This window comes from Schistocerca americana, chromosome 2, assembly GCF_021461395.2.
Source record: "Schistocerca americana isolate TAMUIC-IGC-003095 chromosome 2, iqSchAmer2.1, whole genome shotgun sequence".
In the NCBI taxonomy this organism is placed as follows: Eukaryota; Metazoa; Arthropoda; class Insecta; order Orthoptera; family Acrididae; genus Schistocerca; species Schistocerca americana.
The window spans coordinates 660,363,557-660,376,995 of NC_060120.1; positions in this window are offsets into that span (position 1 = coordinate 660,363,557).

The window sequence follows — 13,439 nt, forward strand, 5'->3', positions numbered from 1 at the left end:
CACAGTTTGAGTCGTAACACGACTTCCTGTGGCTGCACGAAAAGCATTGTTCAACATTGAGGCGTTGCTGTCATCCGAGTCATAATCCGTACGTAGCGGTCATCCATTGTAGTAGTAGCCCTAGGGCGGCCTGAGCGAGGAATGTCGTCGACAGTTCCTGTCTCTGTGTCTTCTCCATGTCCGGACAACATCGCTTTTGTTCAATCCGAGACGCCTGGACACTTCCCTTGGCGAGAGCACTACCTGGCACAAAGTAACAATGCGGACACGATAGAACCACGGTATTGACCGTCTAGGCATGTTTGAACTATAGACAACACGAGCCGTGTACATCCTTTCTGGTGCAACGACTGGAACCGATTGGCTGTCGGATCCCCTCCGTCTAATTGGCGCTGCTCATGCATGGTTGTTTACATCTTTAGGCGTGTTTAGTGACATTTCTGAATAGTCAAAGGGACTGTGTCTGTTATACATATCCACAGTCAACGTCTATCTTCAGGAGTTCTGGGAACTGAAGTGATGCAAAACTTTTTGATGTGTGTATTTGGACGCGCCCATGACCACACTGTGAATGAAGCTACGTGACTTGTTGGAGCATCAACGCGGACAATCCGGTGTGTCTATACCGAATGGAGTACCACTCGCTCATGGTGTAAAAACAGTGGACGTAAAAAGATCCTGACTGACACATTACCAGAGGCGTGAGTCACGTCTTGTCAATGACAGCCTGTAACAAAACCGACGGGAATTACAGCTTTCAGTGAATGCAGGCTCTTCTTAACCATTTCCAGACCGAACATTGTGGAAGTAACGACATGCAATGGACATTTGGAGCCGAGTGTAAACAAAAGGCTGTTGGTCACAGTGATCACTGTACCTCTTTAATGGGCCCGATACTGCAGAAACTGGACTGTAGGTAATGCAAGTAAGAGATGGTTCAGTAATGTTTTGGGGTTGTCTTTTGTATCTTGACATGTGACAGCCCATCCAGGTTACCGTGAATGCGCACCAAAATGACTTTTTCAGCTTTCTGGATGACCAATGACCATGGAGAGTATGCTGCACACATGCATCTCTGGTTTGACGAACCCTCAGACACCTTACTGCATTGCCACTAGCCCCCTAAATCAGCTGATCGTAATTCAGTGGAAAATATCTGAGAGTGGTTGGAACAGCAGGAGAAATGTAGCAATCAACAACCCCGAAATTTGGCAGCTCTACGTGATCTACTCATTAGTGACAGCTTGGGCTGAATATGGCATACCTGAAGAAACTTCTGGACACTCTTCCTCCCTAAATGGAGGCCATTATCAAGGATAGAGTCACCCTAGCCCATCACTCCTGATTGTCGGGCCATATGGCGGGCGACAGTCAGGTTGGTATCCCAGCGCTGTCTGGGGAGTCTCTAGACGCGTCTTCGCTGGTCATTGGAGCTCATCACTGAAGACAATGATACTCCAATAAATGACATTCTAGGCCGAAGATTTGTCTGGAGACGCACTGGACAGCAGTGGGATACCAACCTGTCGCCGTCGTGCGGTAGGCCAACCAGGAGTGATGGTCTGGGGTGCCTTTTCTTTTCATAGCTGGACCCTTTTGGGCAGAAGGGTACGTTGACGATATTCTACGGCCCATTTTGTTGCCGTTCACGGCAAGCCATATTGGGATTACATTTCAGAAACATGATTCCCGCCCACAAACGGCGACAGTTTCTACTGCTTGTGTTCTTGCTTGCCAAACCCTACCTTGGGGCCAGCAAGGTTGCTTGATCTCTCGCCAATTGAGAACGTCTGGAGCATTATGGGCAGTGCCTTCCAACCATCTAGGGGTTTTGACGATCCAACGCGCCAATGGGACAGAATTTGGTACGATATCTCTCAGGAGGACATCCAACAACTGGACCAATCAATACCGAGCCAAATAACTGCTTGCATAAGGGCCAGAGGTTGACCAATGCGTTATTGTCTAGCTCAATTTGTGAAGCTCTTTCTCTTGAATAAATCATCCAGTTTTTCTGAAATTATAATCTTTTATTTTTCTGTACATGTACATCACATCTACCTATTTCCGTCCAATGTGGGTAATTTCTTCGTGGTGCGTCTTTGTTTCCTTTTTTGTCTTCATCTTCTCTTCAGGTACTAGGCGGGAATTGCCTGTTACGGTACCCATCCCTGTCGCGGTCTTCCTCTGTCTCTTCTCCCATTGCCCTTATAATTTCTTGCCTTTAAAGGGGAGTCTTTCACTCTCCATTCTTTGTAGATGTTCGTTCCATTTTCTTCTGTAATCTCGAATTTTATCATTGAGGCTAAAGATTTGCAGTTCTTCTAATATCTTGGTTTCTTAGCCTGTCTTCTCTTGTGCAACCTTTAACACCTCCAAGGAATTTCATTTCTTGTGCCTGAATCCGGCTTTCTTGCTTCTTGGTAATCACCTACATCTCACTTCCATAGAGCAGTGTAGGAACCGCAACAGTTTTGTAAAATTTAAATTGAGTGTCTTTCCTCGTTTTGTTGGCCATGAAGGCCATTGTCTTAGTTTTTTCTTGTGAAATTTCCATGTTGAATTTTGCACTTATTTCTTTTAGCAAGTAAATTTCTTTATGAAGGTCATCTTCCTTATCTGCTTGGATCACTGCATCACCAGCATATTCGATGCTACCTTTTTTGTCTTAGAGTGTATTTTTATTAATCGGCCCCACAACAGTCTGACTGGCAGCAAGTGAAGAAGCTACGCACACAGTTTTGAAATCTGTGCACCGAAATTTATGCAAAACTGACTCGTAGTGTTGCTGAGACACAAGACAATGTTCGCACTCAACTGACATTGTGAGATACTCTTAAACAGTATTTCCACCGAACAATTCCCTGCCGCTACATGAATTACTGAACGTTTGCCTTCAAAGATGGCGAAGAGCGCTCAGTGTGGGGAACGCCCTACTTCGCAGCAAGACTCCCTAAAACCAGTTTCTCACTAGCGCTTGATACTGAGTCCAGCTTCAGCCGCTTTAACCTATTGGTGCTAGAGTACTTACGCGACTGCAATATTTATTATGAAATGGCTGCGGTACGAAAGTTTCTTCTTCGAACTGTTCTAAAAATGGTTCAAATGGCTCTGAGCACTATGGGACTTAACTTCAGAGATCATCAGTCCCCTAGAACTTAGAACTACTTAAACCTATCTAACCTAAGGACATCACACACATCCATGCCCGTGGCAGGATTTGAACCTGCAACCGTAGCGGTCGCGCGGCTCCGGACTGTAGCGCCTAGAACCGCTCGGCCACCCCGGCCGGCCGAACTGTTCTCTCGATTACAATAGCCGCTCCACGTACTTTAGCAAACTATGTCGTCATTGTAGCCTCTGCCTGCACTTGACTGCAGAACACTTCCCTTAATTTCACGAGGATCTGATGTTGACCTCAAGATTTCTGAAAGGGCGTTTCAACGGCGCGATAACTTTTTATGGTCGCAAAATGTCTCAGCCATTCTTGAGTGTCGCCTCAATGTTGAAATCTGGTTGAGGAAGAAACAGTTCGACTTGCTGAATATAGAACCAGTTAGGTTCCTTCTTCTCACTGTACTCTCTGAAAGGTGCAACTGGGTACCTGAAGTGAAAACTGACTACAGATTATTTTATCGTGTCTTTCTGCTCTCTGAGAGTATTTGAATTTTCAAGCCATCTGAAAGTAACATCAGGTCCTGAAGTAAACATATTTTTGTAAATGCAGTTTCGATGAAAGGTTTTTCTTTCAGTACAGTTTACCTTCGTGTACACTGAAGTGTTTACTTTCCAGATAGATTTTTTACTGTTACGAAAAAAAATACTGTTGTAAATGTGAAAAATTAATCTTCTTTCTATTATTTATTGATTCATATAAGTATCGGTATAGCGTAGCATATCATTTGAATTAATAAACTATAAACAGTCACAACAAAAACATTAAGTATGCATATAGGCCATATAAATAGAAAAAACGATAGGTGTAGAAATACATAAAATATATGAAACTGCAAAATATACGGAAGTACAACTACAGCTGAATGTCCATATTGCTGATATATTATCGCCTTTCAGTAGCATGCATGAATTCGTAGCGGTCACCAGTGAAGGCTGTCAATGGACAATTTTCAATGACGTGTTTAACAGTTTGCTCGGCAGCTCCACAAAAGCACTTGGCAGAAGTTATTCTCTTCCATGTACACAACGAGTCAGCACCGTTACAACAGTTTTAGGGTGCACAAGATTTGTGGGACTTGTTGAACCCGGCGGTTGTGGCCGAGCGGTTCTAGGCGCTTCAGTCCGGAACCGCGCTGCTGCTGCGGTCGCAGGTTCCAATCCTGCCTCGGGCATGGATATGTGTGATGTCCTTAGGTTAGTTAGGTTTAAGTAGTTCTAAGCCTAGGGTATTGATGACCTCAGATGTCACGTCCATAGTGCTTAGAGCCATTTGAACCATTTTTGAACTTGTTGAACACAGGTTGCATGGTGGTTAGGCAAGGCATATTATAAAATGCAGGGGGGTTCCAGTAAGGTAGCTGTACCATTGCTGGCGCATTCTGCATTGTTGCCAGATGCCTGAATATGTCATGGATGACAGGACAATATATTGTTGCCAGATATCTCCCCCGTCTCCCCAACTCCTCCTCGCCCCTCTGACGCTACTAGCCAGTTGCCCTGTGTATAAATGGCAGAAAATTAGAAAAGGGTGGGAAATCCAAAACAGTCCAGTTGTGTTATTCGCATCCAGTGTGAAATTTTAAAAAATCAATAACAAGCTCATTGTCCTATTCATGGTAAATCCAAGTTAAGTTTGTAATCCAAGATGGTGGACCTAGCCCAGTTGTCTTAAGTATAAAATCCAAGATGGTGGAACTTCGGACAGCCTCTACGATGTCAGAATCGAAGATGGCAGACCTGGTGTGTACTGGGATAGCCTGCACAGTTGTCACATTTTCTGTGTTTTTCTCAGCCACCAGAGGACGCCATCGTGACGTCAGGTGACGACGCAAGTACCGCCATTCAGGATGGCTGCACTCGATGTATCCATGATTGCCAGCTCAGTTGTGTTAGGTATAAAATCCAAGATCGTGGACCTCAGAATATTGGGACAGTTCTGCAAGGTTTCCAGGTCACTTTTGCTAAGAGCTCAATTGTACTAAGTGCAAAACTGCGAGAAATTAAAGAAATTTACTAAAGCACACCACTTGTGCTATGTAATATTTGCTACTCTAAGTTTAGAATACCAGGAGCTCACTTACCCTAAGCTTAAAACTCTGTGATGCTTAAACAATTACAGCTGCATGTGTAGTAGGATAGAATGGGAGCGATTATTTATGCAAACAACTCTCGGGAAGACCCTTCCGAAGTCGCAAAACTCGCGACGTCTCCAAATATCATGTCTTGTCCACCCACTGTAGAAACCTCGGTTGTAGATTCACTGGGTGCTCTGCATAACTCTAGACCGCAAATACCGATCGCAAACTTAGAATGCAAGAGCCCATTTGTCATAAGTTAAAAACTGTGGGAAATTCAAAATCCAAGATGTTGGAACTAGCACAGTTGTCCTCCTTCGTACCACCACACATACACCATCTCCATCTCCTCCACAGGCAACGAGGACCAAGTTTCAGGTTCAGAACCCAAGAGTCCATTTCCCCTAAGTTAAAAATTACAGCAAATTCCAAATCCAAGATAGCAGTTCCAATTTTTGTAACTACTATGTTGTTTGTGGTGTTGCTGCAGTCACCTTCAGCACTCTTCTCATACCAAAATCTGTGTGTCCCAAGTTAAAACGACAGGGAAGTTGTAAAATGCAAGTAGACATTTACACTTTACTCCATTTTGAAAATATCAGGAAATCCAAAACATCCTAAGTTTAAATTGGTCAATGACCCACACTTATCTCCCACACCGTATTATCATTTCATTATCTGGCACTTAGTTCCACCATGCTCACTGCACTGAACCACACTGCTGTTAGATGCTATAAAAATACTTAGACGAGTGTTTGAAACCACTTTTAAGTTTGAGCAATCTTCCCCATTAAGAGCGACACGCTATTTGCTAGGAACTCTTCAGTCCAATCACAATTCTGGTTTGATATTCCATATTTTACTCATGTGCCAATAGCATGGAACTTTGCTGGACTCTGACCAGAAAACATGATATCAACCTATATGCTGGCATCTACTGCCTTCTGCGACTCGTGGACGACCAGAGCGAGTTGAGTTTCACACGGTCATTGTTTATGGAATACATGTTGATATTCTGGCATCAGAAAGGTCGTAATAGGCGATCATAAGATGAGTCCAAAATTCCACTCCGACCAACGTTAGCGATATAGGCCTTTACTTGTGTGCTTCAGCTCAATGACCTTGAAAATGCGAATGGATGGTTAATAACGTATTGGTACTCTATCCGCACACAATACAGTGGCGCTTCTACATGAGACAAAGCCGATTTTAGGATTCCAGAGGTACGTAGCAGTAAGTGTTTACAAAATTCCCATCACATTCTGGTTCAGCATCTGCGACTGTACATTGAGGGGACAGTCATAGGATGCCTGTTAATATCATGTTGGATCTCCTTTCGCCTGACGAAGTGCAGCAACTCGTCGTAGTATGGCTCAACAAGTCGTTGGAAGAACCTGCACAAATAATGGACCATACTGCCTATATAGCCGTCCATAATTGCGAAAGTATTGCCTGTACAAGATTCTGTGCACAAACCGACCTCTCGATAGAGTCCCAAAATGTTTGATGGGAGTCATGTCGGGCGATCTAGGTGACCAAATTTTGAGTTGGATGACTTTTGTTGCAATTTGAGTTCCTACGTAATTTTTCTGGACGAGACAACATTGCACTTTGGGATGTGCTAAAAGAACTGCAACGGCTTTACAAAGACGACTTGAAAGAAATTATTAATTTTGAAACATACGTGAAGAGCAGCGAAATAAAAACCTCTTCCCTAAGTACTTTTATAGAGTTTTGTGTGAAAACTACGTTCAAAAACTGTTTACGAATTTGGACATCGTACTATGAATATTTTCGTCAACTGCCGCAACCAGTTGTTAGGTTTAAGAAAATTATTTGCTATCATCCACGTCGCAGGATCGAATCAATAGTCTTTCCATCCTCTCCACGAATTATAACATAACACAACAACAAGACTATGAAGACGTGTTCTACGAATTTGCTACAAAGAAAGCACGCCGTTAGCAGCTTCGCCTGACTTGAGTGTAGTGAGTTCAATATGCATGTATTGATCATTCTTTTTCCTATGGGCTGCAGAAGCCGTAGTATTCAGTTATTTACATATGTGAGTTACTATATGGTACATTTATGTCGAAATGAGGAGCGAAAGTACTTTTTTCTGTCGAGGGGCGGCAAACAGCTAAATTCGCCGATGCCTACACAGCGGGGGCGTATGTAAGGACCTCCTCCCCGCCTCCCCCCCCTCCCCCCCCCCCGCAGTAATGAATATAAAGAATAAAGTAAGAACAATATCTTAATCATGTTAATGAATACTACGTGAAGGCATCGCCGTGGTAGACAATCAGACTTCCCTGTATCGGTGAGGGGAATAGGTGTTAGTGGTGCGACATTCGTGCCAATTCGGGTTGATTCGGTCCGAGTCAGGCACGCGCCCGGCCACCTGCGCGTATGCGGACAAATGTACCACGTTCGGAATAAAGGCCAATTCTCACTTCCGTCTCTGCTCCTGTCCATTTCTGCGCCTTTCAGTGTCCGTTCCGCTTCAGAAAATGGCGTAACATTCATGCTAGCTTCCGTCAGCCTTCCGTAAGTTGACGTGACAGATTCTTGTTTCTCAACGTCTAACTGTTTTTGTTGGAAGTGTGAACGTATAACGGATTTAAAAAACAATTTATACCGTGAGTGCAAGGGAATATATCAAAACACTCGTTAAGTCGCGTCGATTCCATTTTTGCTCCAATTCAAAAACAAACTTGATTTTTTTATCGATATACATCGTTCGAAATATGTTATTTGTCTTTAGGTAATTGTGAAAGCCGGCAGGGGTGGCCGAGCGGTTCTAGGCGCTACAGTCTGGAACCGCGCGACCGCTACGGTCGCAGGTTCGAATCCTGCCTCAGGCATGGATGTGTGTGATGTCCTTAGGTTAGTTGGGTTTAAGTAGTTCTAAGTTCTAGGGGACTGATGACCTCAGAAGTTAAGTCTCATAGTGCTCAGAGCCATTTTTAATTGTGAAAATTTAACCCTCCAGGTTAGCCGAGAGTGCTAATGTGCTGCTTCCTGGATTCGGGTAGGCGTGCCGGCTCCGGATCGAATCCGCTCAGCGGATTATGGACGGAGGCCCGTGTGCTGGCCAGCCTGGATGTGGTATTTAGGCGTTTTCCACATCCCACTTGGTGAATACTGGGCTGCTCCCCACGGCCCGCCTCAGTTACACGGCTCGCAGACATCTGCAAACTTCCCACTTCTCTGCCATAGGTTGACTTACTTGGTATGCACAGCCGATCTTCTTCTCTGGATAGCCGGCCACGTCGAGCTCCATAAACTTCTTCTCTGAAGAATAATGCTGGTTAAGGGAATTGATCAGACTCTCTCTCTCTACTCTTGAAATAATGTGGTACTCGAAGAATACTTTTAGTTCAGTGCCGGCCGCGGTGGTCTCGCGGTTCTAGGCGCGCAGTCCGGAACCGTGGGACTGTTACGGTCGCAGGTTCGCATCCTGCCTCGGGCATGGATGTGTGTGATGTCCTTAGGTTAGTTAGGTTTAAGTAGTTCTAAGTTCTAGGGGACTGATGACCACAGCTGTTAAGTCCCATAGTGCTCAGAGCCATTTGAACCATTTTTTTTAGTTCAGTCATGGTATATTTCAGCTTCCACAAAAACAAATTCACAATTTGTCATATAAATATTCGAACTCATGTGAGTCAACCAAGTCGTCAAACATTAGACTCTATTAAGATACATTTACAACAGGGTCGGTTTAATAACCACCAGAAAAGATGAACATGTCTTGCTTCTAGCAAGTCCAACACATGAATTACTTGAAAGTCTAATCTCATTTCTTCATTTGTCTTTAACAACCATCACAGTCACTAAACCAGTAAAGAATAGCACAGGCTCTTCTCTACACATACACTGAAACTCTATGGATCGTACAGCAGGTTCTTGTCGGCCGCCGCGTCCTTATTTTGCACGTGGCTGTTTCTACACCTGCACACACGAACATGCAATGCGCAGCAGGTCGGGATCTCTCTCACACTTCTATTTAAAATATCGTGGGTTCGAGACGGTGTACGGCCAAGTGGTTCTAGAATTTACGCGGAAATATTCGAAGCACTACAATACGGGATGGCGGCAAAAAGGGCATCCGGCCACCCCTTAAAGTAACCTTGCCAAATCCGATTAACCATGCTGACCCTGTGTCACTGTGGGAAAAATACACAAGCAAAAGAAGAATTGTCAAAATTTAAGCTGATTTCTCCACAAGGAATACCTGAAAGATGCTTTAAGAGATCCTGTTCAGATGTACATGTTAGCCTCGTATGAGCTGAAGCTATGCTTGAGGCGAAAGTTTTGTTATTAAGTTCTGTTAGTTGAAATATGTCCACACCAGCAGCTTAAAGTTACAAAAACTTCTGACGTGTGATGTATTAGTTTATTTATAAGTGCGTAGTATATATACGATGTATTGGTTCGCTATTAATACATAGGCCGGCCGGTGTGGCCGAGCGGTTCTAGGCGTTTCAGTCTGGAACCGCGCGACCGCGACGGTCGCAGGTTCGAATCCTGCCTCGGGCACGGATGTGTGTCATGTCCTTAGGTTAGTTAGGTTTAAGTAGTTCTAAGTTTCTAGGGGACTGATGACCTCAGATGTTAAGTCCCATAGTGCTCAGAGCCATTTGAACCAATTTATTAATACATATCACATAACATTGGATGGGTAAATTAATAGAGGAACACAAAACAGTATTGTAACAACATACGTTAGGTAAGGAATGTTGCGGGATAATAGAACTGCGCAGTGCTTGCCAGCTTCTTGCGTCATACCGATTATTTGCGCAAGTAGGTATGCCGCGGAAGTAACAATGCTTCGTAAAACCGCATTATAAACACGATCATGTTCAAATGTAGTGATTGTCATGGCGTGAACGAACTTAATGATATAATAGCCCCTTTTTATGTAGCACTACCCACTGTCGTTGCACATACGTTGGCTTTGTCTCAACGGCGACGGTTACCGACAGTTACCGAACGGCGAAAGGAGCCAAGTTCTCCGAACCTGGACACCGACAATACAATCTATATTTCATTGATGTGGATTAATGTTTGTTCGACATCCGTTGTACTTGTATTTAAGTATGGTGGTGCTTTAAGTGTTAATGTTTACGTGCTTTTCAGTATATTGAAGTTGGCTGAAAGTGAACCACAATCGCAATGAAGAGGCAAGCTCCTATTCAAAACTTTTTCGTCAAAAATTCAAGTGTCAATAAGCCTGTTGGAGACACTCCTGAAATTGATAGTGTTACGAAAGGACAAAGTGCAAATGGGCTTGAGGGTGTCAATTCTGAAGTCAGCTGCGTTGGTAGAACTGCTTCTAATGGCGTCGCTTCTTCGACCTCAGTTACTGTTGTTCCAGTTACGGAGGATAGAGGGCCTGATTAAGTAAGGAAAAGTATGGATGATATTGGAATCTATTGTCAAAACAATTCTGTTCAGTCTTTCACAAACGAAAAAAAGAATTTTTTTGCTAGAAAATATTTGGAAACCTGAGCCTGTGTACAAATTTCCCCCCATTACTCGTACAGACCATACTAGGTGTTTTCAAACGAAGTGGCTAGAAGAGTTTACGTGGTGATATTAGCGGAAAAGTCTGGATGTTTCTGCAAGTACTGCGTGTTGTTTTCCCTTACCGAAAATTTAGGGAAAGAAGATCGCAATTACCAGGGGCGTTGGTTACTCAGGCTTTTACCATCTAACATTCTGCGTGGTGTCTGTTTGTTCTATGTCGTGTCTCCCTACCACTTTCGCGCAACAACGCTCTGAGAGTGTTTTTTAGGGAATTGACTAGTTTGAACCTGGGACCTGTTGCTGGTAAGGAGACGCCAGACCACACATGACACGTAGAGTTCAGAAGAGTTCAGTGAGACTAGCGATGATATAACCAAATACTTAATGATTTCAGCGTCAGCTCCACTGCACTCCCTGTAAAAGAATCTTAATACTAACTAAATTTAGTGGAAGGGGTTCAAGGCTTTCCTATTTTTAGTTAGCTTGTAAAATAACGTCGAAAAAGCAGTTACGTTTACCATTGGAAATTTTATTCTACTCACAAAACATTGTTTATAAATTGCACTATTGATAAAAGGAAATGTTTTAATACAGGATGATAAAAACCAACTGCGTTCAACAAAAATGTGAACGAATATTCCCTGAATGGGTTTCCAAGTTCTACAATGGATCGAAGGATGACCTATGCCATATCACATCTATAATCTAGGTTTAAATTAAGTTTCACAAAAGAGAAAACTATCAAAATGGTCTACAGTGACCCTCAATTATCCTTAATTACTTATCTAATTTGTCGTAAATTACAGTGGCTGATGTGGCTTCTCAATAATTATATAACAGAAAAATCATCGCGTTTCAGATTTTACCTTACGTAGCACATGTGAATACCGTGAGCTTTAATTGACGAACGACACTAGTATCGCGCAAAACGGGGGTGTAACAGATGAGACTTCTGCAGTTCTGAGTGAAGCTTTATGTGCTGTTATGCGGCATCGCGTGCGTTCATTACCCCGTCGTTGGTTTGGCAGTGTCAGGGGGCGTCGGGCGACGCAGCTCCATCCATCTCGCCGTCTCCGAAGCAACTCCGCCCTAACTTCTCGTTACTACAATTTACCAAAGTTGGTTTAAAAAAATCTATCTGGCTGTGTTTTCATCTGACCAATCAGGGTCTCAATGTTAACCTTAAGCTCCGCCTACAAAAATTCTGTCTATCCAATGAGAAACGTTATACTTTTCGTGGTGGGGCAATGTTTTTAAAGTTTGCAACGTAACAGAGACGCGAAAAAGTCTCACGCTAAAACTTGCAGCTGGTGTGGCCCTTTTAGTGTTATCGTAAGATCTATACTGTTCTTCTGGAGGGCTCTAGGTTTTAAAATGGGCTGGGGGGGGGGGGGTCCTAGCGGTTAGGTGGCGACGTGGGTGTCCGTCTCTTATCGTAGGGCCTTCTAGCTTAACACGGTTCTGCTCTCGGCTTCTGTTCTCGTTTCTCCCCTCGGAACTGCGTCTGTCTCACGGTGGAAAGGTATGACATGTATTTAGGCATTCTTGTGTTAGTCTGTGGTATTCCATTTGCTCACTCGTTACTCGTATTACTTTGGTTAATTTAATGTCACGATTTATTCGGAGCTATGTGACATACTACTGGATTTGCTTATCATGTCAGGGTTTTCATGGAAGGTGTTGGATTTGCCTGACACCTTACAACCAATTTAAAAAAATCCAGGGAAATGTTCAGCAAACATGAGAACTTATCATAAGAAATACGTTTTGGTTGCTGAAAACACAAAAGCTATAGTTAAGAAAAAAACTGAAAGTGTTATCAATCAAGCAAATGCCCAAAGAAGACTGGATATTGAGAATAATAGAAAACTGCTAATTTCCATTATACAAACAATTCTATTTTGCGGGAGGGGTCATCGTGAATCTGGGCGAGTAAACCTTGAAGAACCAGACGAAAATGGTGGGAATTTTCGATCGTTGTTAAGATACAAAACCAAGAGTGGAGATAATATTCTTAAAGACCAATTAACGACAAGTGGTAGGAAGATAATGAACACAAGTTCTTTAATTCAAAACGAACTTATTAACACATTTGGTCACTTCATACAATTAAAAATTTTAGAAAACGTCAGACACTCATTTAAAGCCTTGTATAATGAAATGAAGACATTAGCCGCCAAACTTGACATTAAGGAAGAAATTCCAAGAATTTGCCGCCTTCAATCGGCATGCAGCAACGTCCCTTACACCACAGAAGAAGAATACTATCGCCGAGCCATACCTGTAAGATTTTTGTAACACTTAAAGAACGCTTTGAATCTGGAAACAGTTGCATCCTTACAAAACATCCTTCCACAGTTGTGTATCACAACAGATTTGCTTTGTGACTCTTCAAGCTTTCCCAGCGGATATGTTGTAAATAGTCTTCACGAGTTTGCCGCCGGATCACGTTGTGCAAATTCCACTGATGTACGTAGATCTTTGTTTTGCGTGTCTGGCTTTAGTGACAAATTTACTTTATTCTGCATTTTGTCCACATCTGACCATTTGCGTAGCGCGGAACTGAATATCCGATCCAATTAAGATGAAGACACATCTCTTCGAAATAAATCTGAAAATTATCCGTTACAAAAATGTCTGGTAACATATTTACTAAAC